We start from the raw sequence: 27981 nt of genomic DNA on the forward strand, positions 1-27981 counted from the left end.
TAGAGCAGGATGAGAATACAGCATTAAACTAAGTCAGACAGTTCACAGCAGGCTGAGGACAGAGGCCAAAATCAACAGGATAAAATTCTCCTCTTACAAAAACTGCCCTAAACCTTTTTGTCCACACACAGGGCCTTAATTCAAGGCTTGTTGAAGTCAATGGGGAAAAAAACTCATTAATTTCAATGGGTTTGAATTAGCTTGAACCCCAGTTCTGGCCAGAGGACAAATATTTATAAGCTGGCCATGGATGAATTTAAGTTGGAAACTAGAGGCAGTCTCCAAGTACAGAGCAGAGGGATTCTTGGAGCCACCTTCAGCAAAAGGGGAGGTGGCAGAAATGTCTTAATAATCATTAGGATGGAGCTTGACTGACCTAAAAAGGAGCTGTGTAATGTGGTGGGGATGTTATCACAGTGCAGAGGTCTCTGGTCCCTTCCCACACCAGCCAGGCAGTGGGGTACTGGCCTGTCACATTCCTTCTTTTCCTGTAACTGTAGTTCACAAACCCTATTTTAGGCAACTTCTATTTTATACTTAGCTTCATTTCAAGGAGACGATCTATCTCCAAATCATTATTTGAGTTATTTAGCATCAAATGCTCCTGACAGGCTTCACACAAACACCACACTGTCTGGTGTCCCAGCTAACATGGCCTTCTTGTTATCGTACTGACATGATTCCCAGTCATGCTACTTTTTCTGTTACAGAACTTGTGCTTGAAATATCTTTTTCTGAAACCCCTTGTGTTTTAGCTGAGCTCTCATTCCCTCCCCAGCGCGTGCTCCTATGAACTCCTGAAAGCCACAATGACAAGAACTTCTAATGCTTGAACCTCGATGTTTGGTCTTTCTCAGATTTTGTGACTGTGCCTCATAAACAGCTTTGATGTGGGTTGGCATCTTCCCTGTTTTCCCAGATTGTCATCTTCTTCCTCAAAGTTTCTGCTTCTTTGCTGTGTTTTACTTTGCTTTGTAGTGCCATGAAGTTGGATGAGGATTCATGGGATCAGCAAACCCCCAGCCCCCATCCCTGAAAAGAAGGGTGCTCAGTTCTGGCATCTGAAGTGGGCAGAGTTTACAGCCAGAGTAGTGTTTGTAAGCATCTAGAATACAGAAAATCCATTCCTAGAGGTTAGTGTGGTTAGTAGGAACCACATCATTAGGTATTTTAAGGAGCTGTGTATTGTTAAATGTTATCATGAGGCTGTAACTCTGCTCTGCTCTGAGTTCCCTGTCACTGCCTGGCTTGTGTACAAGGTTTAGTATTAGGACTTTAATTAACATGATGTTATATAAAATATATGTGATTTTAATAGCATGAAGTCCTCACTACTGAAATTAATCAGACTAAATAAAATTATATCTATTTTTTGCTGTCAAAGTTAGCCCACTTTAATGGAAGAATGATAAATTACTTGCTGTAAATATGCTGTAGTACTGAACATAGCTTTGATCCAATTTTGATTTCCCTTAAAATCTCTTACAAAACAGTACTGTCAGATATTTAACTCATTTTTAATTGCAAAATTTAACTAGTACATTTCCAGTGTCTCTTTCCTTACAATAAAAAAACCAACCCCCCCCCCAAATTTAAGACAATGATAGCTTTTTGCAGATAGATAGTAATACTTTTTGAAAAACATCAAATCACAACTCAAAAAATAACACCTCTCAGTGGATGTGAAGTAGAAAATTATTGCAAAGTTAAAACAAAATTCTGTTTTTTCTTGCTTATTTATTCTGAGTGCAGAGTGGAGTATTGCCAACAGTTAATTAACTATTTTTAAACAAGATTGTTAAAATAAAGGTTTTGACAGAGAATTTAGCCAGCTAGAAATGGTATTAGGTTTCAGAAGTTTTATTTTTATGCTAATGAAATGGTAAAAACCCCCTTGTCTCACCTAATTTAATAATCCCTTGTGTCAGATTGAGAGCCACATTGTGATTGAATATAGAACAATTTAACCTGGAGGATTAAAGCCTGTAAAATTACTCAGGGTTTGCACCAAAGTAAAACAGAGCAGAATTTGGCCCTTTTTTTTATTCTTCCAGAGGCAAAACACAAATGTGAGTGCTCTGAAGAACCTTCATGATACAGATTTGTTTTTCTGAGCAACTGTGAAATGAACTGACTTAGAGCTTGTGCCAAATTTGGCGAAACTCCTGCCAAGTCTGGTGTGCTGATTTGTGTGGCAACATTGGCAAGCAGAGTGAAGGTTTACGTTGCCTGGGAGGTTACACATGGATACAGGACTGGGAAGTGGTTCCAATTCCCTCCTGTTCTGCTCTCTGACCACAGCCAGGCTGAGAGAACGCTTGTCTTTTAATGAGCTTGTAGTGAAAGGCTTGGGCTGAGATTGAAAAGCCATTTTCAGGGCATACAGGGTGGCATGGCCTTTTATCAGCGCCGCTGTGACAGTCAGGACTGTGGTGCTGGTGGGAATGAGGCTGTTTGTTTTCTGCACAAGCACAGGCACAGCTATTTCCTGCGCATTCCAGGGATGGAGAAGTCGCCTTGCCAATTCGCTCTTGACATATTTACAGACAGAGAAGCCACCTTTGGACTAGTTTTTGCAAACATCGTGTTCCATTATGAAAATGTTCCCAAGGCTGAGGGTGAGGAGTCTGGCTCAGAATATCTCCCAGCCCAGACAGTGTGGGCCAGTGTCTGATCTCAGCCGTGCTGAGGAACGTCTGAAGGAATTCCATTAACTTTTCGGCATGTGTTCTGGATGAGCAGTTGGAGCTGAGCTTAGAGCCTGATCCTCAGCCTTCAAGAGGTCCAAAGTGGACTAAATTGCTGAATTTCTATTTTCTCTGTTTTCTAAGCAGGAAATAGTCCCAAAGCACCCTTTTATGGGCCCTGCTTTTTCAGCTGTGAGAGTCTGGAAACTGTAAGGACATCCACTGGTATCCAAATTCCACAATTAAAATGCATTCCCGGAGTGGAGGGGAATTGCTGTGGTTGCCAACAAGGGCTGGTGATTCTGCACGTCAAAAGCAGTATTGAAGAGCTCTCTGAAGGCAGCTCCAGAACCATCAGGGCCATGAATAATGAATAAAATGGATGTGCAGTTCTGATATCAGCCAATCTTTTAAGTCCATTCTTAAATCCTGGGACCTAAAGCTTATATTCATAGTGCTTTACTGAACAGATCTGACTATCTGAGCTTAGGCTTGACTTAGGTGAAATTATGCTGTATGAAAAAGCAAACAAATGCAAAAGGAGCAGTGAGTGATGTTTTCATGGGGTTCTGAAGGTGATGGGAAAATTCCCACTACCCTTCAGTGACCCTTAAATAAAGCAGCATTACTGCATGGGTCTAGGAGAGGAGATGAGAAGGCAAAAAACCTCTTTGGGAAATGGTGACACTGATGTCACAGTCTGACCACCTCAGTGCTGAAATGGAGGTTTCTCACTTTGCTATCACAACCAGTTTGCACTTGAGCTGAGGGGGTGTCTCTGCAAAATGCCACTCTGGAGTAAAATTTTTATGGCCAACTTCTAATCTATTGGGAAAAGGCAGTGTAAGAGGGTTGCTAAACTTCTCACATGGGCCTAAATACAGGCCACTTTGCTGTGCTGAAAAAGGCCAGCTTGTATTAAATCTAGTTGGGAGTAGGCAGTGTAGATGTTACAATGATGTGATGTTTAGGTTGCATTTTGCAACAGGTAGATTTCCTGGCTCTGGAGCTTGACAGCCTAGTTTGTAAAATTACTGAGGTGGATTCTGCTTGCTCTTACACGTACTTGGCCACTGTTGAAAAATGAGAGGTATCACCACAGTGGCAGCTGGCCCATTCTCTGTTTTGTCAGGTATAAGTGCCTGTTCTCTAGTGACAAACCTCGATGATAAACCTTGTTAATAACAAGTAAGATACAGTCAAATGATGGAAGTCTTTAATAATAGAAAATACATATGAAAGAGAGCCTGGTGGTTCACTTAGTCCATGTGTCTGCCCAAGATGCTGGGCAGGGAAGAGCTGCTGCTGAACCCCTCAGACCGCTGCCTCCTGACCTGCAGCAGAACCACCAGCCAGGTTATTTTTGTGCTGGACAGGTAGGAATGTCTCAAGTCTTCCAGTTTTCCCTGTTTGTGATAAATTTTGCCAAAACACACCTATTACTGAAATAATTGGATGTTTGTCACTGTCTTTGTGATGAACCAAAATGGGTCCAGAGAGGGGTTGTCCTGGAAAAGGAAGGGTTTTAAAGCAGACCTCAGCCAAAGCCTGTGGAAATGGTGGATTTTGTTGTGGTTTGGCTGAAGCCTTCTCACAGGATAGCACTGGCAGCTCTGTCCTTGCTGTGCGAGGGATAGGTGCCTTCTGTGGTTTTGCTGTCAGTTGTGGTCAAGGCTGGGGTTCAGGGGAGTCTTTCATCCTCACTGGAAATGCACAAACGATGCAGGCACTGCTGGGAGGCAGAGGAGCTGCTGCTGGGGCCTCGTGCTGGGACAGAGCCTGCCTGGCTCCCCGGAGGAGGCACGGGCAGCCCAACCTGCCCTGTCACACGGCATCTTGCCCACAGCCACTCCTTTGAAGCCAGGAAGAAATGGGACATGGCCAGCCATGGGACTGGTTTGTGGTGCCAGAACTGGCTTCCTTCTAACACCGAGTGTCAGGCACGATCACTGTGTTCCTGTGGGTCAGGGGAGAGGAACAAATCTGGAACAAATGGAGTCTTCAAGGGGTGGATGCGCCAGCCTGCCACGAGGAGTTTTAGTTACAGACATCAGGAGCCCAATGGGTCTGCGCTGTCACCTGATGGAGCAAAATATTTGAAATGCAGCAAGATTTATCCTCACTGGGTAGGGAATATGGGAGAGGATTTGTGGCATCTTGTGATTTCAATAAGTGGCAATCTGCCTGTCATTATCACATGAGAGTATTACACAGGGATTCCTCAGACTTCCTGAGCCTCTTGTTGCTACAGCTTATGGATGACTTCCTCAGACACTGGAGTATCATCTTGCTGACTTCTTGGAGTTTATAAGTGTTCATTGTATTTCAATGCTAAAGATATAATGTATTTCAGTGTGAAGTGTGTAATGTAGAATGTGTATAAAGTATAACGTAAAGATACATGTATTTCAGTGTTAAGGTATAAAAAGTGGCTAGGCTGAAGATGTGACTCAGGTAATGAGTCAAAGAAACAGTGGGATTTTTAATTAAGTTTGCTCATTTTCTTTAAGGCTGACAATACATCTGAGAATTACATTTATTTATGAATGCATTCCAGATTTGCACGCCGCACATCAAACTGAGGACAAGCCTAGAGAAGGGCGGGGTAGTGTGCAAAGATACTGTATCTGACTTGCTCTCCTGCCCGCAAGTGAAATTCTTTCCATCTGAGTCCTCCTGAGGTGGTGCTTTGGCAGAAGGTTGTCTTGTCCCTGCTCCTGCCCTGAGTCAACTGAGAAGGTTTGCTTTGTTTTCATCCCCTTCTGCCTCTCCTCTGGCATCCCATCTGCCTCTGAGGGTGGTGAGTCCCCTCTGCTCTGCTCACCAGGGTGGGAAACCCGCCACCTTTCCTGCCTGCTTCTTATTTCTTCTCTCTGTTGGAGTGGGCCCTTGGGATTAAACAGGATCCCTGTCCTTTCCCAGGTATCTTTCTTTGCCACCTGGACTTACAGTGTATCCTGACACTGCTCCTTTACTTCCAAATCCATGTGACATTCTTGGGGAGCAGAAGGATGTGGAGCTGGTCCCTGCTCGCAGCCCTCTCTGGCTCCCTGTACACGGTGCAGGTACAACAGCTGCATCTCAGGGCAAAGCTGCAGGCTGAGGTGCTGCTGATGCACAAGCAGAGAGCAAAAAGCAGGGATGGCTCTTCTCCTCAAGGCTGTGCTGAGCCTGCCAGCTGCCAGCAGTGGTGAGCAGTGAACACAGAAAATGAGTCCTCGGTGGCTCCTGAAGACAGGCTGGAGTCTGAGCCCAGGTGATGCTGGCTCTGCTGGGTGAGTAGGCAGCGTTTGGGGCTGACAATTGCTTTGATGGCCTTATCTGCTCTTTGAAGACACGCAGCCACTCCCTGCCCATACACAACTGATAAGCTCCATCAGATCCTGCATATCTTCCCTGCAAAAATAAGGGGCTGAGTTGACTCAGCCAGGACAGGAGCCTGTGACTCTGAGTGTGGGTGTGCTGTGGTTTTCCCACATCCATCCCGAGTGACTGGCGTGGGCACAGGGTGGCAGGGCTGGCATCTGCCAGGGGGGCTGCCCAGCACAAACAGGCTGGGCCTTGCTGATTTAAATGCCAGAAGAGGCATCATTCCCACCTCCCAGGCCCTCCCTGGCACTGAACAAAACAATGCCAGATCGTCCATGTCTCCATTCAAACTCAAACCTAGTGACCAAAAATGGTCACTAGCTCAAGAGGATGATTCTTTAGGATGGTTCAGGTGTCATATGAGGCTTTCAGGAGTCGATAGCTGTGGTAGGGCTTTGCCCTTTAAATGTGAGGTCACCAAAACTGGTTTGGGGTAACTCAGCATTGAGCCATTGCTCATGGGGCTCCTGTGGGTGGAACATGGGGAAGTGACACAGAGCTGGAATGCAGCCAGACAGCCAAAAATACCAGGAGCAGGGCAAAATTATTTACAAAGCAACAGAATATTTTTCCTCCCTTTCCCTCACATTTTTTAACAAGCTTCTTTTACCACTGAGAATTTCATCCTAAAGAAAACTGGCAAATGTCTGAAAGGCAGAGGTAAACCCCCACCACATTGTTTAATAACAATAAACTGAAAGTCCTAATGGCAGTAGATAGTGCTTTCTGACCCAAAGAATGCACATTCCACCTTGAGAGGAAAAAAAGGAGATAGAAAGAAGAGGAGATAAAGAGAAAAAAATGGTTTGTGTTCATAAATGCTTGTTTGAAGCCAAAGGATTTCATGTCAAAAGTCTCTTAAATCCCTACAGTCACTGCAAGCAGTACATAGATTTGAGCTCAAATAACTGCAAGTGTTGAAATTCAGGCTATTTTGGGTCAAGAAGCCAGGGGGGAAATGCTGTCTTTGTGCAAATTCGGTTGAAGCTAGTTTAGAGCAGACATAGAAAATTACTTGAAGCTACAGAGTCAAGTTGTCAGAAGTGCGTTTCCCTTACCAGGCTAAAATGTGGCCTAATTCAGCTCTTACAAAAAGTTCTGGAGGTGCTTCCATTGATTTCTGTGAGTGCTGAGTCACCAGTGGCTGCTGAGTCACCAGCCCTGAGCACCCATCAGGACTGTCAGAGCCCTGGTGAGAAGGCAGCTCTGATTCAGCTGAGAATATATCCTTATTTTTATGTACAGTGTAATACCAGTTTGTGTTACTGCCTTGCCTGCAGCAGCACTATGCAGAACAGAATTACCTGACAACTGATGAAGTGAAAGTTTCTTAAAAATACCTTCCAAAATGACAACTGCTTTTTGTCCCTATAATATGTAGAAATTTTGCATTCCCTCCTTGGCTTCCTCTCCCACCTTCTCTGGCAACAATGGGAAAAGAAAGCAAAAGAAAAAAGGCTTCTTAAAAGAACTAGAATTCAACTTATTACCCGTTGCTTTTTAACAGCATGTAATCAGGAAATTTCAGAAACTGGTTATCTTTTTGTGAATATCTCCTCAGTGCTGTCACAATTCAAAACAAAGGTGGATGTGCTAAGTGTTTATTTTGGAGTCACTGGGTGCTCTGGGAGGGCAGCTTGTGTGTCCATCAGCAGCACTTGCTGCCTCTGGAGAGGCTGGTGCAAGGGGCAGGGGTGCAGGTGGCAGCTGGGCGGGCTGGGGACAGGCTCACAGTCACCTCCAGTCTCTGGCCAGGAGCTCAGAACCGCAGGGCTGCTCTGGAGGAGCCGTGGTTGGTGGGAAGTGCCAAGCAAAACAAACAGTACTTGAGGTTAAAAAGCTCAAAGGGTGTTGGTATCACAAGCCCCAATCTCTGCATCTGCTTCTGCTGTTCCCAAAGCATGACAGAGAGCAGCCAGCATTGGGAGGTCACGGAGATAACAGGACCCTGCTGATGCAATGCTGTGTCTGGTGAAGGAGCACTCACCCAGCACCAAGGGGATCTGCTTTCCTTTCCTTCTGCTTGTGCCACTCCAGACAAAGTTGCTTGTCAGTCTAATGCCAACTAAAGAGTTCTAGTGATAAAAGCAATGGGCCAGGACCTGGAGCAGCCTCTGCCTCCCTATTACTGGATGTTGATGCTAGATGGATAGGTGGAAGCACGTGCTGTGACTCGCCATGGGAAGAGCCTCTGCTCAGAGACCTCTCTATCTACAGTGAAAGACAGAGTGAGGTACACAGGCAGGAGGAACCTAAAGCTGCCAATCACAAGATCAAGCAATTACTTGGGCTGACAATTATCTCAGTTTGAATTGCAAAAATGTGCCTGATGCTTACTTACAGGGGCATGAACTGCACGTGGCAGGGCTGGCCTGCAAGGGGCTGGGCCAAGCAGTAAATTCAGTCTCCTTTGAAGAGATAAGAGGGGGCAGAAAAACATGTTTACAGTCTCTACTCTGGTACTTATGGGTAATTGATGGTATTTTTAGATGTTTTGGTACTTCTAGGTATAAATAATGGGTTTTACATGAAATGCATGAAATTTGGGGCCTTTTCCAAAGGATGTCATCAGCCCAGGTGCTAACCCAGTGCCACTGCACAGCTGGGAACAGGGAGCAGTTGGTAATAGCAACTTTTGATCTGTAAGTCCTCAATCCTGCCATTTCCACCTGTAGCACTCCTGCAGCTGATCCCTGGCATGTCCCGGTGCTGGTAGACACTGATCTCACCTGGAAATCGCACCCCAGTGCCTGATGTGTTTTATCTCCATTCAGCTGATGCCTATCTTGTAATCAAATTTCTCATGGCTTATCAACGCTTGACAATTAGATGCTTAAAATCCCACTTAATGCAAAACAGATTACATCCTGGGAATTAACAAAACAATCAAATGCCTTAAGGGACAATGGAAGATTTTTTTATAGACACGTATGTATTTATATATATATATATGTTTATACATACACACACACGTATCCGTAGTTGTGAAATCTAAAGATGCTGATCAGTTTTCGCTAGTTGATTGGTTTTGATGATCCCTGTGCCTGTTCTATTTTTTCCTTTCTGGTAGAAATTGTGTTCCGTGATGGCAGTGCCATGTGTTGCCCTTCCAGCGGTGTCAGGAGAGGCAGAGGGCTGACTCCAGCCCGCGGTTCCCGGGTGGGTCCGAGCGCTCCCCTCCGTGCCCAGCCGGCAGCTTTGCTCCCTCTTGTGGCATCCCGAGCCTGCTCTGCTCCCCAGCGGGGCTGGCCTCTCCCAGCGAGGTGCTCAGCCAGGGGGACACGGCAGGGCTGGCACAGGGCTGTGCACACCGTGGCCAGGCCCCCTCACTTCGGGAATCCCTCCCTGGGTCAGGGACGTGGGGCCGCTTCTGGTGCTGATCCCAGGACAGCCACAGCAGCGCCTCTGCCTGCTGAATTTGAATGTATCTGGTCATCTCCATCTTTATTGCAGAGCTGATCGTCTTAACCCCAGCTCTTGCACGTGCAGGAGATGTCAGGAATAGTTGCATTGTTGGTTTCTGCAGCCAGCATCCCCACAGAGCAGAGGATTTTCCTGTGATTTCCAGTCCTGCTGTCAGCAGCACTCTTGGCACTCTAACTTGCAGAGGAGGTGCACGGTTCAGCTTCATGGACCTGGCCCCTGGGACTAGAGGAGGGGGTGAAGGGACTAAAGGATCACAGTAACTGGTGAAGATTTATAAAAATTACTCGGAAATAATATCAAGAGAGGAAAAATTTATTCAGTTCACTGGTACAGTACCTTGCACATGATGGGCTGAGATGCCCAACAGTGAGAGCTGGGGACCTGCTCGGTGCCTTCACCCACTTGTGGATGCCCTGGACACCCTCATGGGGAATGGGGCCATATCCTGGGCTCAGCCATTCAGGTCTGACTTCTGTGACCCTGTGTCTCTGGGTGACTGTCCCCCTGCCCAGTGCTGTGCCCACCCAGCACACACAGGCTGGAGCAGAGCCCTGGGCTTCCTGTGAGGAATGTTTGGGATGCCCAGGCTCTGTGTGTTACTGCATAAATGATGCTCTTTTGGCTGCCTGTCCTCAAAGAAGAAGAAATTACTGCTGCTGTCTGATCATCCTTCCAATAACTGACCAAATGCAATAGTTCAGATCCTGACACACATGGTGTTGAGTCATTTGACTGGTGATTTCTGGAGGCAGCAGCACCATGATACAGTGCACCACTCACACAGAGAGAAAAAGCCAGTTGTGTTTTAAAGCATGTAAATAAATGCCAGGCATAGCAGTGCTACCTTTCTTCTAAACACACAGATATCTCTGTCTGATGGACCTTTACAAAGGCCAATATGCTTAATCCCAATTTACAGAGTGGAAAATTGAGTTTTCATCCATAATCATCCAGCAGACCAGAAATAAAAATCTGGTCCTGTGAGTCCTGCCCCTGCTTGTCCTGCCCCAGTGACAAATCTCAGCTCAGTAACTTGTCCTGTCCTCCACCATAGATGAAACTGTGTGGAGTCACTGAGCCTTCATGGGTGTTCCCAAGGCTGCTGCAGGATGCAGGCTGGGCAATGGCCTGGGGGGAGGTGAGGAGTCCAGACCCATGCCTGGCCTCACCTCTGCCAGCCACAGGCACTGCTGGCACCAGCCAGCATCCCACATCTCTGTGCTGCTGGAAAAAGCTCAAGTCCTGGTGTGCTCCAACTTTGTGCTGCATTTCATTTGCAGTTTTAAAGCAGCAAGTGACTCTTGGAGCCGAACAAATGCCTGGCATTTGGCTGTGCCTGTGTTTTCCTGTGGCCAGGCTGACCTTTGTGAACACTAGAGTCACAGCTATGACAGGCAGCTCTCTTGAACCCTCCCATCTGGGAGCTGGGGAGGTTTTGTAATTGCTGGAAAAGCCAAAAAGTGTCTATCATCAGACCCTGATTTTTCCGTAGCAACCAACTCTCCTCCTTGATTTCTCTTCTCTTCACCTTTTCCCTCCATGTAACTCACAGCTGATCCTTGTTTGATGCAGATGCAATCAGCAAGAACGATGAGCAGTTGCAGAGTTCAGACCAACTCTATGAAATCACTCAAAAATGTGCTTAACTTCAGTAAAACTGTTCCTGTGCTCAGTCTTAAACGTGTACTTTAGTCTTTTGCTAGTCCTTGGCCCTCTCAGTCTCACCTGGGTCACTGATTACCCGAGGAATGGCAGGATGAGGAAAAGGCTCTTGTTGGGATATGTGTGAAAGTTTTTCTGAGCCCACAGTCCGTGTTTGCTCTGATGGCAGATGAGTGCAATTTTGTTGTCCAGTGAAGGAAGAGAGCATGAAATCCCCTGTGGAAGTCCTCTCAGATATGCCTTAAAACGCTGAGGATGAGGAAGTGCCTGTGCTTGGCTGCTGTGTGTTGTGCTGTTCTCATCACCCCCAGCTGCTCACCAGTCTCATGTTGGCTGATTCTCTACTTGTTCTGGCCTTTACCAAGCATCCACCTTGCTCAAATGTTAATAAAAACAAAATAAAAAAGCAAACCCCCCCCCAACCCAAAGATAGCATCATAAACTTATGGAACAGGTTTTTAAATTTAAACCTTCAGTTGTGATTTGCTGTCTTTGCTTCAGGGTGTCCTTGACATATTTACACTTTGCCTTGAAACCATGAGCATTAGGCATCATGTTCTTTTCCAGTGGATACAGGATGCTCCTAAGAGCTGGATGAGGAATGAAAAGAAATTATGTGTTCCATTACTGCTATGTAGTGGTGTCTTATAGAAACTGTGGTTAAGGTCTGATTTGCTAAGTGACTGTGAGGCACATAATTTAAGATGTTTTGAAGCTGAATTGACAATGCTCTCATCAGCTGTGTATCCTTTGTATCCTGCCTGTTCCTTGCTGTGTTCTGTACACCACCCAGCATTCTGAGTGAAGTTCTCAGCACTCTGCAGTGAAGTTCTCAGCACCTGCTGAAGGCAAATAATGATAATTAGTTCTAATAGCTGTCCTGTTTCACACCTTTTCTAGCTTGCCAACGTAGATCACTAGGAGATGTCACCAAAGCAAATAATCACCACCATGCCAAATGGCTTAGCATGATTTCAGTGCATAGCACAAGGCTTTGCCTGCATGATCCATGACAGAAGTGCTGAGGTCCTGCAGCTTTGCCTGCCCAGTATTATCTGGTCCCAAATTATGATTTGCACTGAATCTGAGTCTTGCTTGTGCTCAGGGCTCTGACATACAGCTGAGTTACCACAATGTAACAGGTTCCTGCATGTCAGGTTCTTCACCACAATTGCCTTGTTCATGCTCTTGCTCAGCTAGTGCAGCTATCCCCGGTTTTTTGTGGCTGGGGAAACTACTTTGGCTTACTTTGTATTTGCCAAGGGGGCAGAGAAAGCAAAAAGGTAATTATTACAGAATAACTGATACCTGTTACCTTCTGATATTATTCCTCTTCCTAAAGTTACTTTGTGTGCTGGGGTCATGCTCATGACTTAGGGTATGAACTTGGTACCAAGCAGGCAAACGCTTTCATGGATCTCCTCCTTACCTTCAAACCATAAGGAACTGTCTCCATTGGATGTGTGTAATAGATGTGCCTGGGGCTGTTCAAGCTAGGGCAAGATATCACAGGCAGAAAAGAATCAACACAGGAATATTAACAATGTGTTATTTTGCTGGTGCAGTTTTCCCATATGATTACAAGTGATGAGTGCTCTGTGGGAGTGAGGGAAAGGAAGATCAGCCCTGTCCAATAGGCTGTGCTTGGCTGTTCACAGCCACACACTCTCTTTACTGTTAGCTCATTTGTTTGCTCTTATGCCTCTCCATTCTGTCCTGAAGGCTAACCACATATCATATATATTTAAAAGAACAGTAGCATACAACTGGTATAGATCTTAGGGTTCCTTTCCCAAAACATGATATTCCTGCTGAGAATATGAAGATAAAGGCTTTAATCCTTGGGAACAAAAGGGCGTGAGTAATTCCATTTCACTGCATGACCTGGAATCTCCACCCATATAAATACATCAAAGAGTAGGTATGATTTCACTCTCTGACACCCATGCATTGAGGTTCTTACCCTGGGAAGCAAGGAGCTCCTGTGGCTGGGCTGAACAGTGCCCATGAGGCTGGGTAACAGGGATGTTTGCAGCATTCTTTGATCTTCCTACTGGACCACAATTATTCACATCTCCCCAGTGTTGCTGAAAAGTTATCCAAGCACTCAAAGCAATTATTTTTAAATGTATGTGTGTTTTGGGCCAAGTCCATGAATCCTGACTCATGACTGACTCAGCCCTTACTTAAGCAAAACTTCACTTGATTTCATTACAACTGGGGGCAGGACTCTGTGATTCCTGCCCCTGCCAACGGGAGCTGCAAGAGCCCAGCCCCAGCTCTCAGAGCCTTCTGCAGCTCCCAGCACATGCTGGTGCTCTGGAGCCTCCTGCACCTCTCTGAATCTTGCAGGCAGCAGTGCTGTCTGCCTAAAAAGACCCATCCTACTTGCCTGCCCTGCTCAAGCCACCACATGGGTGATGGACAACCACGCTGGTGCTGTGTTGGCTGATAATGCTTGGAGCTAAACCTGCCAATGGGCCACAGGAAATTCTGTGACCCACATTAATCAGGAGCTCAGACTAGATGGTTGTGATAGCCTGACCATCTGGCTGAAAACTGTTGCGCTGCAGATTGGCTGTAACTCACTACATTATTTTAATTTTGTTATAAATTCATTTCTAACACGCTCAGATCACCATTGCATGTTAGAGGCCGGGATGGTCTGGGTAAAGAGAGAAATCAAGTGATATGAGCACTGGGGAGAGTAATCTAAAATACCCAGGCAGGTCTGCATGGCAGAAGGGTAGCTGGTGCTAATGAACTGGGCAGGATCTGAGCTCCTCTTTGTGCCCTGTGTCCAGGAGTCGTGGCTGCAGGAGGGAGCAGCGCTGCTCCTGCCCTGGCTCCCTGCACTCACGACTGCAGGAGTCAGCTCAGGTCTCGCCAGCCTTATTAGCTCTGGCCGGGTGCCGGCAATTCCTATTCAAGCTGGCTCTGTGCAACGTGCCTGGCTGGCTGTGCCGTGCACATCCCGGCATGGGAGTGGTGTCCCAGTGTCAGGAATGTGGGACAGAGACGCTCTGGCTGCCTCCTGAGAGCAGTACGGTCACATTCACACAAAGGAAGAGGCTCTGCTGAAGCGAGCTGTCCTGCCTGGAGGCAGCCCAAGTGTCTCTGTCCTGGCATGGATAAGCCAGAAGTCACCCAAGGGAGACTGAGAGTGAGAAAATAGTAATAAACTGTCTTGAAGTGTCCCTGCTGTCCAGCAGTCCCAGGAGAGCTTATTAAAACCCAACCATTTTCTGCTTAGCAAGGGTGAGTGCCAGTTTGTGGCTAAAGCAACCAAACAACTTCAATGGAAACGTTACTTATGTGTGTCATTTAAGATAAAGCCCCTGTGTTTTGCATGGCTGCACCTTGACAAATGGCCTGATTGGTTTTATTCCTAACTACAGCTAGAAATAACAGAGCTGCTGTGCATATTCCCATCATTTGTGTTATTTAGGTTTTTGGCCTCAGAAGACGAAGCATTTGCAGGATTGGACTCAGTGTTTGGCCTGTCAGCTGTTGCTGCACCCTTTGGTGCCTTAGACTATTTCTTTCATCAAAGTAAACAGGTCTGATCTCCAGTTTGAGTAACCTACTGTTGTCTTTTGTAATGCTGCATTAGCAGGCTTGAAAGATACATTTTCTGCCAACATAAACACTTTCTTGACTAACAGAAATGAGTCCTTGTTTGCATTAATTTGCTGCAAACTTTACAAAGGCTATGAAATAATTCTAAGTAGATGTCCTCTGAATCTACTTTAGACTACTGCAAGGCTCCCACAATAATGACTAAATGAGGGTCTCCTATCAGCAGACAAAGGTTTATTCCTTTTTCCCACTCCTTTTTTTTTTCTTATTTTGTCTCTGTCTTCTTTTAAAAAGAGAAGAGCTGGAAGCTCTCTGGCCCAGTGATATTCTTTATTGCTCCGTCTCCCCATCACACCCCAGACTTCCTGGGAGGACACATAAAAAGTGACTTGCCCTGTTCTGCACAGCACTTCACCTGTGTGATATTTGCAAAGGAATTTTGTCTCAGGTATTCTTGAGATGTCAGTGAGTTGCACAACAGAATTTAGTCATTTGTCCCTGGCCATTTCTGACTGAAGTGTAAGTCTCACTTTTACTGCCACAGTTCCTGCTTCACTGTACAGACTTGTACAAAACCCCACTGCAGTCAGAAATTCTTTGAGGCTATCTGGGGCCCAAACAGCAACTGTATCAAATAGAGACAACTCTTTGAGGAAATGGAAATTTCAGCACATTCACATGGAATATGGTTTTGGCTCTGTAGTTGTGAAAAAATACAGAAATTACCAGTAGAGTCACCAAGATCTAAGTCAAGACTTAGGGAAAACTAGTGAGTAAGGAAATTCTTCAACATTTGTTCTTTTGTTTTCACATTCTTATGACTTGGATTCAAATATCTGCCCCACACTGAAGACCCTGGAAACAAGATCTTCAGGTCTTTCCTAGTTGTAATGAGAACACACCCAGAGTACATGAAGAGAATTACAGGAAGGAGATTTACAAAACCTCTTAAAAGAGCAAGCTTCTTAATTTTCCTTTAGAATTCAAGTGAGCCATCAGACAATATATTTAAGGACTGAAGCAGCTGAGCCCCAGCAGAGTGCGTGGCTGGCTTGGTTTGCTCAGGCTTATCTAAATTCAGTCCTGTAAAAGCGTGAATTATTGACTCTCCTCTTTTCTCTGCTTTACAGTCCTCAGGTATCTGGAGGGCATCCCAGAAAAACAGGAGGGTGAGCCAGCCTGCTCAGACATTGATGCTTTCTGAATCTCCCTGGCTAAGCCCAAGTTTGAATATTTAACGGTCTTCAAAATCCCCATGTAACACCCACTGCCCCAAGAGGAAAACCAGCTAAGCAGCAGCTTCCCTGGAAAGCCAGACCATGGCCAGGGAGCAGCAGCAGAGCCAGGAGTGGCTGCAAGGACACACCTTGATCCAGAAGCTTTGATTGTGTGGGTGAGATTCACAGTGTGTATGGAGAGAACCAACAAGGCTGACAGTGCAGTGGGAGTGAATAATGCAGAGGCCTTTGCTCGTCCTGCTGCACAGGAATGATTCCCACGTCCTCCAGGCAACGCGGAGTGAATCAGTTTTGAGGAGCCTCTGCAGCACTACTGCGGCAAAGCAGGAAAAATATTGCAAAGTAGAAAAGACTTTTGGTTAAATGCTTTTTCTCTGCTTGGTCATCTGGCTACTTCATGCCTGGAATTGTGTTTTGTTCGTGCAGCTGTTGGAGTCAAACTGCAGCTCCTATTTATGGGTTCCCTGGGCAGACACCTCTTCCCTCAGGCACAGCACCTCCACTGACTCCAGCAGGATCCAGGCAGGCTGTGCTGTGCCTGCCAGTCCTCACTCCTGCCCATCCACAGGCCTGGCATTGGCACAAAGCTCAGTTTGGCCTCACACTGGACTTGCTGTGCTTTTCACAGGGTCCTCACACCGTTTGCTTCTTTGTGCAGGACAGGGCTTAACACCCTCCTTTGTCAAACCTTGAATTAAAAAGCAGTGTCTTAGTGGGTTTAGACAGGATTAAGCAGCACAAACCTCTTACACACAGAGCTTACACTAAGTAAGCTTTTCTGAGTTACCAGTGTGTGATGTATCTGTAGCTCTCCTATCACTTTCCCTCTCAGCTGGGTTGTTTCAGAGGGGATAATGGAAGCTGAATTTATTGACTTCCCTTAGGACTTGGGTGTTTGGTGCCTTTCTGGTCTCCTGGTGCTCCAGCCAGAATTTCTAAAAATAGCTGCCAAAGCCAGACCTGGTGTGGGCAGACGTAATTTCAATTGGCTCAGCAGATTTGTGCCAAACTACAAACTACAGCAACTGCAAATCTGAAGGCAGGCTGTGCTGGGAAAAAACAGGGGACTGTGGCTAATCCTAGCCCTGTCACTGACCTGCTGTGGGACTTTATCTGCAACTCTGCTATCTCCTCAAACATATATTTCCATATTTAGATGACATGACCTCTGGATAAGAGTTCCTTTATTCTTTCATGCAAAAGTTAATATAAGGGGTTACAGTCATGCAACACTTAAATAATTGACCCATAATACCCCTTCTATTGCACAATTCAATGTGTGAAAAGTTTTTCTGTCCATGAAAAGGCAACCTAGAGAAGAGTGGAAAGCAATTCTATCTTTTTTTTCTTGCTCTTCCTCATAGATTCCCATTTGGAAGATATTTATTAGGTGGGGAAAAGTACAGTTAAGATGCTGCATGGCTCAGCAAAGCACCTTCTTTTTCCTACAGACACAGGGCTCTCATTACATCTTTAAAGAATCACAACAAAGAAAAGGAGCTGACACAATGAATTTTGATCTGGAAAATGAAATCTGACATAACCAGTAGTTACATTTTTCTTATTCCCTGGTAGTTTGCCTAAAGGCAGCTTTTAAATAATTCCTGCTTTTCACCTCCTGAGAAATAATCTATTTGCTTCTGAATTAATTAGACAGCATCATAAAAACCCTTTAGAGACTTTGCAAGCTGCTGATCTAACTCTTAACATGTATAATGGGCCTGATCCTTAAGCCAGACAGTGGGAATTCTGCTTTTAATTTTGATGGGAACAGGAGCAGGCATTTTATGTGTGATACTACTGAAAAAACAGGATTCCCAGTAAATAGTACTGGGTGTTGTTTTTATGACAGCTTTACTGGTATCTGTCTCTATGTCTGGTATTTGCCTCTCTAACATCTTGAGTCTCACAGTGATGAGAGAGAGTAGGTCCTTTCTGATTTCATCTTCCCTTGGACAATCAGTGCCAGAATTTTTGTTGTGTGCTGCCCTGATGAGCAGGGTAGTTAAGTCCTGTCTCTCCACTTGGAATGTCCAGAGTGTGATTGATCTGCCCGAGCTGGGCCATTGTGCAAGGCCAGGGAAATCAGTGGAGCTCTCACATGCAGAACTGGTCATCTCAAGCTTGGCTTTGAGATGTCAGCTACTCCAATACTCACCAGCTTAAACCAGCATCAACCCAGTCAACTAATTCTGTAGCAATAACATAGTTTCCTGTTAATCTGAAAGATGAAAATAAGCAAAATAATTTTGATCTCATTAATTTTATTTTTTTGGTTTTTTTACATAAAATACTACCCATATGGAGTTTTACTGGGCAAATTTAAAATATCCGTACCAGTTTGTTTACAGGGTGATGTGAAAGCTTTTATTTGACAAAGTAAAAGATTCAGGTAAGTTTCAGGCTCATGAGTTTTTCATGATGTTGGGCTTTATGGCCTGGATGGTCTCTCTCTGTTCTACGTTCCTTTGTTCTTACATTCCTGACTTTGCCTGTTGCCAGTGGCAATATCACCAACACAAGTCAGGACAAGGATTAGATCAAAAGATGCACAAGGAACCAAAGATGGCTCTGAGTGCGATTTGGAGCTCAGATTAGGAGATCTAAACACCTGTATGTCTTTCAGGTGTAGGTTTGTGTACTGCTGGCATTCTGCTGAGGGGTTTGCTGACACAGCCCCAGGAACGTTTGTGTTCAGCAGGACATGGTGACTTGTCCCATGGCACTGCACAGTTCTGCTGAGTGCCACAGGCTAGAGAAGCACAGATTTGCAATACAGAGCAGAGAAAAACTCATTTCAGGAATCACCATTTCAAACCTCATTATTCTGCAGGGGTTTCTGCTAGCTTTTAGAAATGCCAAAATGGTGTCCATACTAACGTTGTTGTTGTTTAAAACTCAAAAGCAAATTCTTTCCTAAACTCGGGACCTGTTACTCTCCTCTTTCTGTTTCCTGACTTTTGAGTGCACATGTGACTTTCCCTGTCCGTTCCCCAGGTAAACACCCAGGCTTGGCTTTGCCCAGAGGCTGGGCTGCCCTGACAGTGCTGCTCTGGGGAATAAAACAAGAGAAGGATTTTACACAAGAAAGCCCAGATTGTCAGTGAGAGCAGGAAAGTTGATCTAGCTTTATATCAGTCCCATTATCCTCAGTTCTCCCTTGCAAAGTAGTCAGTTTGGTGCTTTCCCTGTAAAAGTTTTGGATGTTTAGAAGGTTGATGGAGAACCCAGTAATCTGGGAGGTGTGGGCTCAGGAGCCAACTCCTAAACCAAACCAACTCATTTCCAGCAAGATCTTTTTTAGCTGATGTCAGACTTTCGGTTGGTTATTTTGCTGAGTTTCTGGACTTTTTTTTTTTTTTTTTTACAGATCTGCTCATATACATTTTATATGCTGGAGCTTTGCAGAGAACAAATAATTTTCCTAACAGAGAGAGGTCAGTTACTTGTCTTCCTGGAATCAACTTGGTCTTCCATGTCAGTCTGCCCTGGGAGATTTTCGAGTCAGTGTGTTCTCCCTGCTCTGTATCAAGCCTGAATTTCTAGTTAGGAAAAAACATTGTTGTGGGCTAAGTCCAAAGAGTTACAGCTTTATTTACAGTTTAGTTGCCACCTACAGCAATGTAGCTCATCACTAGGATGCCTTGGGCATGTTTCCACTTTATAACTTAGTGAGACTGTTTACAGTATTATCAACAGAAGAAAGTTCTGCCATAGTTCTACCCTGCAGACCCAGTGTAGAACTATGGCCCCCAGTTAAAACTCCCATGGACTTCAGTGGGCCAACATTTCCCTTAGCACTGCATGTGAGGAGCACATATTTTATTGTGACTTCGATGTCTCCTCATTCAGGTGCTTTTCTCAAAGCATATTCAGACCAGGGGCAGCCTCATAGGCCCTGGCAGTACCTGGGTTCCTGTTCTGTACTGGTAAATTGCTGGGTGATTTGTAATGTCACATCCATCCTTCTTCAGAACCCTACTCTTTCTCTCTGGATCCTGGAAATTCTTTTGCTTCCTTTTCTATAGAAGCTCTAGATCTGCATCCAGATAACACAGGGAGGAGAAAGGGGAAGGGATGGTTTTGGACTTTCCATGGCTCCCACAAGGATCAGGAGCTGAATTCATGGTTGGGCAGACACATCAGTGAGAATTCCCCAGACTAACAGTTCATCCAGTTCATAGAAGAAATGGATGCATCCTTCTGTTCCCTGCCCACAACCTTCTTTGCCTTCCACCCAGTTAACTGAAATTGTGAAATTCTGGGCAGATTTTATGTACATACACCTACTCAGCCTACTCTGTAAAGAGACACACATAGGTACACATAAACATCCTGCACAGCCGTGCACTGCACATGGTGTACAGGTTTGGTAATATTATTCCTAGCAATTAATCTGCCTGTTTCTGAGTTTGTATGGATTCCTGTTTAATCTCCAGAAAGATAATTTCTTTCTATAGCCTGAGTGACAGTGATATGTAAAGGCCAAACTGCACTGCACAGTGCCCTTTGGGAAGAGACTCCTGCTTAAAAGCCTTCCAGATCTTGCCTGCCACAGAAGATTATATTTGGAAGGATGGGAAGGCAACACGAGAGGCACATGGAGCAAAAGCTGTGAGCATCAGCAGTTTACTACAAGTAAACAGTTTCACTTCTCGAGCTGTTGTGTTTGTCAGTCTAGTAAACAGGATCTGACTGCAGTGAGATAACAAAGCTGTAGGCCTAAACCTGTCCTCCTCCTCTGCAGTTTGAATTATATACTGCCCACACACCTGTCAGCCACCCTGTTTCTTCCCTCTGTGATCCAACATTGCAATATTTAAGTCCACCATTGCAGAATTTAATTCCATGATTGCAATGCCCCTGCAGAATTCTTGGTTTCACTGGAAGCAAAAAATCACCCACCTGGCTTCCCACTCTTACAGGAATTTACAAGCGAAGGACCTAGTTAACTGTCTGGGATCAGGCAGCATTCCAAATCACTCCCAAACTGTCCTCTTCTGTTTGGAAGATAGGATATTGCTGTCCATTTTTTGTCCAGGTCACCAAGAGGCAATGCTGGGAGTTGTCTCTGCTGCCCTGCTCAGAGGAACCTGTGGTACAGCCTTGTCTGATAGCATCTGCTTTCCCTGAATAATTGTGGACATTCCCCTCTCCACTCATCCCTCCAAGCACCTTGGAGTCATAAATTGCCATGCTAGAGCAAATGGAGTCATGCTCAGGGAATGATCTTCCCATTCAAGGTGAATCTTGATACCTGATGTATGAGAAGACCAGGCACATGCTAAAAATTCCTTGCTAATTTGGGTTGCCAGTTCATCAAAAACATCCTCCCAAACACGCACAGGATGTATTAAGTTATGGTATAGTAAGCGATCAGCTTGTCACACTGACATTTCTGCTCCTTGCCAGAAAATCCTGCACTTCATTATCTCTCTCAAGAAATCAGATCTCTGCGTGTCACCCTGCAATAAATTTGTGTAACTGGAAACCTCTCCCCAGGCATACAAAGATCTGAGGACAAGTGGGCATTGCTGTTCTCTGAAGACTGGAGTATAAATATACCCTGCACTGAGTAACATCCCTCCTCTGGGACAGGTCCAGCACAGCCTTAGCATCCCCTGAGTCTTCATCCAGTGGCACTTTGGCATAGGAACGTGACATGTTGTGAGGTGGGGTATCTCTTTTGGGGCTACCAAACGAGGGGGTTCAATTGTGTCTAAGTTACTCCACGGTGTTACATTCCCACTTCCTGTTCTACTTAGAAAAGCCTGGAAGTGCTGCCTGTCCTGCTGCAGGGGAGGTTGGCAGGGTGGCCCTGGCAGTGTCAGGACATGCTGTCACCTTGGTGACTTAAAAGACCAGTAGGAACAACACTCGTAAATGAAATTTCCTCTGTGTGATGATCCTGTCAGGTTGTAGTTGGCCAGAAAATCTGGAATCTCCAAGCTGCTGACCCTGTACATGATCTCAAACCTCTTTTATGACTCAATCTCTGCTTCAGTTTTCTTTTCTGAGAGCTGGGGGTGCCTGCTGAGTGTGGCAGTGGAGCTCAGGGCAGCACAGGAGCTCAGTCCTCCCCTGTGGCTCCTCAGTGTGAGGAGTGAAGAGCAATGTAACCCTATGTGGTCTGGGAGCCTCTTCAGCAAGGCTGCAAAGAGCATCCAGACTGATCTCTGCTGATACTATCAGGAGTCAACGATTTCTTGCTGATGATGAAACTCGTAGCAAGGACTCTCGTGGTGTAATAATTTTCCAGATTAGCTTGCAAATGCAATGCAGATTGTAAGAGTTTGCCAGGCGCTCCTTAACTTCCTTGTGAAGGTGATTTTTGGGATACTTTCTCAATTTGAACATTACTTATAGGTATTCTTAAGGAATATCAATATAAATAGTCTACTGTGTTTTGCAGAGTTCATGCCAGTCCATATTCTGTATTACCTCGATCCATACCGAGCCATTAGCCCACAAATTGTCTATTATTTGCAATCTTGTCTCGTTAGGATGATAATTTGATAAAGCAGGTTGTTGTCTTTACCTTGGGGGCTGTCTTCTGGGTTGATGCATTGATATGTGGACAGCCCTGTCAGTGTGCTCCCCGGTTCTCAGCGGGTGCCACGGCACGTCCCACACTGTGCTGCTGTGATTTATGGTCCCCACCGTGTGCAGGCGGCCAGCCCAGGGCACGTCCTGCTCCTGGCACAGCCATCCAGGGAGTGTCTTGGGAAAAACCTGCAGATGGAGCGTGGGGGCAGGACTGGGGGAGGTTTCTGAGGAGACCTTCCATGGCTGTTTCTCTCCCTGAGTCCTCTTAGTGCAGACAGGACCTCAAGGAGAAGTTTGTTCATCTCCTCAGAGGAAGAGCCTGGATTTTCAGTAACTCAGATACTGCAATGGGCTGAGGAGGTCACAGAGATGTGTGAGGATGTCCTGGATGACTTTCCCTTCAGAGAGTAGTCAATACAACACACAGAGAGTGGAGAGAGCTTGTTTCACCCCAGCAGCAGGTAGGGGCTTGTGGTACCAGCCTGCTGCTTTGAGGCTCAGTATGTCACCCAGGGGCCTTGGAGAGACCCAAGGGGTGAAAACAACTTCATCTAGCAGTCCCACGCAGGGTTTGTGTCAGAGACATCCCAAAGGTAAAGCTGAGTCCTGGGTATGTGATGGTGACACAAAGAGGGACTCGTTCAGGAGCACCTGCAGGGCAGGGATCTGCAGGGCAGCTTCTGTCCCTCATCTTCTGCCTGTTTGAGAAACCTGCACATAGAAACCTGCTCAGCACTAAGAACAAATCATTTCCATGCAGGGACAGCTTGGAGATTTATTAGTGGCATTTATTAGTGGATGTTATATATTGCTGAGAAAATGATTTTTGGAGACAGAGTGCTGATAAAGAAGTGTTTCTGGGAAAAGGAGCAGGCACTGGGCATTATTGTAGTGGACTGGAGCAGGTATGGAGCTTGGCCACCTGTGGGAGAAGGTAGAAATACCAAAGCAGTCTTTTTTCCTTTTACTGTCCAGAAACTTGGTGCCAAAATATTGCCTGTTCCTCTCCAATGATAAAGGGAGAAGTTAAATAATTAATAATAATCTGAGTCTCAGTGTGACTATGAAATAATTTTGTTAGACATTATGTAAATTTGAAGTATTTTTTTTACTGTTCATGCATAATAAAATAACTATGGTGATTAATTTTTCACCCTCAGAGTTTAATTAAGATCATTCAGGAGGTTTGGACTCATACATCAGGCTATAAATCACAGTCCAAGCCACTGAAATATATGCCTAGCTTTCAGATTAGATAACAATGTTTTGGGGAGGAAATCTTGCTGACAGATAGTCACCTGAGTTGTCCAAATCAGGAGGCCATTTGGTCCTCTGAGTACTGAAATGATACATACTGGTTATTAATATATGCAATTCAATGTGTGCTTTTCTAGGTTTAATTTTAGGGATGGACTCATTCCATCATCTGTATTCCTGCACAACTCATTGTGGAATAAATAGAGCGTTGTTCTGTGTTAGCCTAATCCGCTTTTAAAGCCAGTGCAACTGAACTCTCCAAGGGAGTGAAGTGGGTAGTATCAAGTCACATTTTATTCCAGGATAAATGTGTCCAGGTGTGGTGTTTTGTGGGAACAGCCGTGTGCTCTGTGTGCATAACCTCAGCTGGAATCACTCCTCAGGCTTAGACAAGCCGGAGTTTCCCAGTTTCAGCAGAAGCTGTGAGATGCACAGGGATATTTATTGTAACTGCAGCTTCTCAGAGCTCTTCCAAACACCCTGAGCCCATCACCAAAGAGCTGCTTTCTAGCACCTCCACAGTTTTCATGGTGCAGAGCAAAGTGAGCAGTCAGCACACTGATATCCTGGGAGAAAATGCCTGGGGAACTGTGTCTCCTGTGGCAGCTCCTGGATCCAGAGCTTCCCTCTGTATTCTCTGGGTGTCTCCCTGTGCTGTGCACACCCATGGCTTTGCCCCACGAGTCAGAGCAAGTCTGCAGGATGTGTCAGTGCACAGGATGGACCCTGACTCATGAGGAAAGCATGTATGGAAAACATTGCCATACTCCTACAAATGCTTTTCTTTGCTGTGTGATTTTTTTTTTTCCACTTTAAATAAAAGTAATAAAAGCTAATGCTGAAAGGAAGTGGTCCAGGTGAGCCCTGTAGAATTTCCCACTGTATTTATAAACAGAAACTGTTTTCAGGAGAGAGAGTCTACTGGGTTTGAAAAAGATAAGGTGGAAGGGAGTTTCTCTGATGGCCAGATCAGGCATAAAATGACCATCTTGTAAATCTTCACTGCTAAACTTGTTACTCCAGAGTTGGAAAATAGCACAATAGTACTCTGGAACACTTATTCCTAAATTCTACTGTTTTATTCCAGAATGAAGAGTATCTTTGAAGAACAATTCAGTCATAACTACAGTGCTTTAAATTCACACCAAATTAATTGTCAAAGATAGTAGTCAAATAGTCAAAGATTGTTTTAGCCTCATTGCTGTAAATCCAGAATTCCATATTTCCTATTTAGCCATTAGTTTTCAGTCGTGACTATGAAATATATAATGTCAAAGGAATGACTCTGTATTTTACCCCACAAACGTGGCCCACAGTGTGTGAAAAGAGACGGTCTGGATTAATCACACCAAGCCCTGCCTTGGCTGAAGCCTCTGGAGCAGTGCTGCAGCAATGGAACAGAACAGGCAGCAATGGAACAGGCAGCAGTTCCAACTTTGAAAGTCATGGAGAACAGAATATCAACACAATAATTAACATCTAATTTAGCAGTTAGACCAGGATTTAGGCAGATTCCTGCATTAAGAAATTGCTTCCAGAGGCAAGCAGTTCTGGGGCTGCTCACTCCACTCCCAGAGGCCAGGCACCCACCTCCCTCCAGCTTCTCCACAGCCATGGGAAGCAGCTCCAAAAATGGTGCTTTGGAGAGTTTTGTCTGTGAATGCTGTGAGGAAACCCATCTCTTGTGGCATTAAAGGAAATGCAGGGATAGAAGCATATCTTTACAGTCAGGCTTAGAAGTACGAAATATAAATGAATTTAGGCACATCCTAATTTTCCTAGAAGACGTGAATCTCAGTATAGTCATCCTTAAATATCTGCCAAAGGCTTGTGGTTTTTGTTGAAGAAAATGGCCACTTATAAATGGGTCTTTTCTGGAAAAAATGTATTTTGCTGTGCCACATTCTTGATGACTAATTCCTTCACTCTGCAGCTTTGGGTATCAAAGCACAATGGAGCACTGGGAATTTCCCCGGTGAGTGTCCATCTTCAGTGCTCCTGTGACCGGCCATTGCCTCGAAGTGACAACAAAGTCTCACTAGGGATTCAGGATTTTACATTCCCACCCTGTAGGTGTGCAGCCTTAGAGCTGATTCAGACAAACCATAGGAAGAATGGAAGGTCTTCTGTTTGGAAGAGGCCTGTGATGAAGCCGTGTCATCTCTCCAGCTTCCCGAGGGAGGGCAGGGCTCGCTGCTCCCTGCCGTGCTCACGGGGACCTCCGCAGCCGCCTCCTGTCCCTGGTGCCCCTCGAGCTTCTCCTCCGGGCTCGGACCCCGGCACCTCCGTCTTTCCCTGGCGTTTGGCTCCTCCCCAAGGAGGCTGCACGGCTTCAGCACTTACCCTTTTTTTTTTTCAAATGCTGGATGCAGATTCAGGCTTTTATAATTCAGGGCTGTGTGAAACATCTTTTCGATTTCTGGAGCCTCATGCTGCAGCTCCCCGGCAGGGCAGCGAGTCCTGGCTGGTGCACAGACCCCGCTGCCCATTGCAGGCAGCTGCTACTGAGATTTTAACGTCTGTCACTGACTTTGCAGTCCCTTTGTTCAGCCTTTTAAATTTTTCTTTATTGTTTCAGCCTGTCTGCAAATATATTTGTTTTCCTTCCAGAAAATCTTTGGCTTGCTCAATTAGCAAGACAGCTCTTTGTGGAGAGTGTCGTAGCTCACTTTCTGCTATGGGTAAGTGCTCCTGGAGCATTTGGCTCCTCCACAGTGGGGGTTTACTCCTGCCATCCTCACAGCTGGTGCCACTGGACAACCTGCTGCCCAGATTGCTGGGTGCTGCCTTGAGAAAAGGAGATTTTGTGACACAGAGGTCTAAATATGTTGCTATGGTTCAGAACAATCCAGGCTGTCCTAAGCTGTGATTCTTAGCTGCAGTTTTTTCTCCCTGCCCTGTTGGGTCAATACCATGTTTTCCGCACACATAGGCTCTTTCACCATCCAGATTTTTTATTTGATTTTGTCTTACTTAATGGCTTTGCCCCTTTGTTTAGAGTAGAGGTTACAAGGATACAAGTCGAACATCTTGTCTCACCCACCCCATTCAGATCTGAGCCCTAGCCTGAAGACACCCACCCTCGATGGGCATGGCCCATGCAGCACAGGAGGAGATTGTAGAAACAAGTGTTGATCTGGAAGGCAGCCCCTGCCTGTCTCTGGGCAGCTCTGGAGGCTGTCCCCAGCCTGCCCAGACTGGCTGCCATGGAGAGCTGCCCTCCTATGCTGGGACACCCAGGGGGAAACCTTGCAAGAGGAGGCTGCAGAAACCTCTGCTATTACATCTGCACTGAGTGTTTGCCCGGACACTGGATGAAGAATTTCTCCTCTCAGGGGATTTGTGGCACTCTGTGCTGCTATTTTCCCTGGATTTGCAGCCTGTTTTAATTGTGGGTTTGCCCTTACAAGATGAGGGCCAAAACCTAATAGAGAGCTGTTTACAGTGCTGCTCGCAAAGTGTTCACAGAGTTCAGGGGCTATTTCAGCAAGACATTCCTGAACAATTCTTCACTTCATATTGACCCCAGTCTGCTCTCTTGTCCACTTTCCATCCTGTATGAGAGCCCAGGCTGTGCCAGCAGACCCACAACCTTCTCATGCTATTTAGCAGCCACATACAAATTAATGTCATTACTTTGTGAGTGCCCTGTGAGCACAGGTAGATATTATCAAACTCCTGAAGCCTCACAACTCACCGTGGACACGGGGGCTGCTTTGGCCTAAAAGCTGGGCAGAATTTGATTCATTTTTCAGGGCAGAAATCATTCTTTCATAGTACCCTCTCTGCTGGGGGACGTGGCATTAGGATGGTGCTCACAGGGCCCTTTTCTCACAAGTCCTGTGATCTCTGAGGACCCTGTCTTGTGTGGATATGAAGGCTTGTGGGCTTGCCACTGGCACAGGAGTGACATTTGCCCTTGCTGGAACTGGGTGGTTGTTGGAGAGGGTTATTTGCTCTGTGTGATTGATCACATCTGGGCACACATAATGCTGCCTTGCGAAACAGCCCTTGTATGTGTCAAACTGACTCAGTGTGGCCTGAGGTAGACGTAAGGGGACATTTAAGGAACAATGGAATTTCACAGAGAACCAAACTACTTTTTTATTTATTTTTTTCTCCTAGAGGCCTTTGTCAGCTGATGGGAACAGGGTACAATGTCCCACAGGACCGAGGGGGTCTCTTGTGATGGCTGTGGACATGGGAGCTTGGCCATT

General features: G+C 45.6%; 1 long non-coding RNA gene across 1 annotated transcript in view; it reads right to left on the reverse strand.

The window, feature by feature from the left end:
• Nucleotides 1-6385: 6385 nt before the first annotated feature.
• The window catches only part of LOC146765822 (uncharacterized), a 67899-nt gene continuing 46303 nt past the window's right edge, over nt 6386-27981 (reverse strand). The window contains exon 4 of the long non-coding RNA XR_014949319.1: nt 6386-26547. This is a non-coding gene — a long non-coding RNA (uncharacterized LOC146765822). The remainder of the gene's footprint in view (nt 26548-27981) is intronic.

The sequence above is a fragment of the Lonchura striata genome, chromosome 18 (assembly GCF_050655825.1).
Source record: "Lonchura striata isolate lonStrDom1 chromosome 18, ASM5065582v1, whole genome shotgun sequence".
In the NCBI taxonomy this organism is placed as follows: Eukaryota; Metazoa; Chordata; class Aves; order Passeriformes; family Estrildidae; genus Lonchura; species Lonchura striata.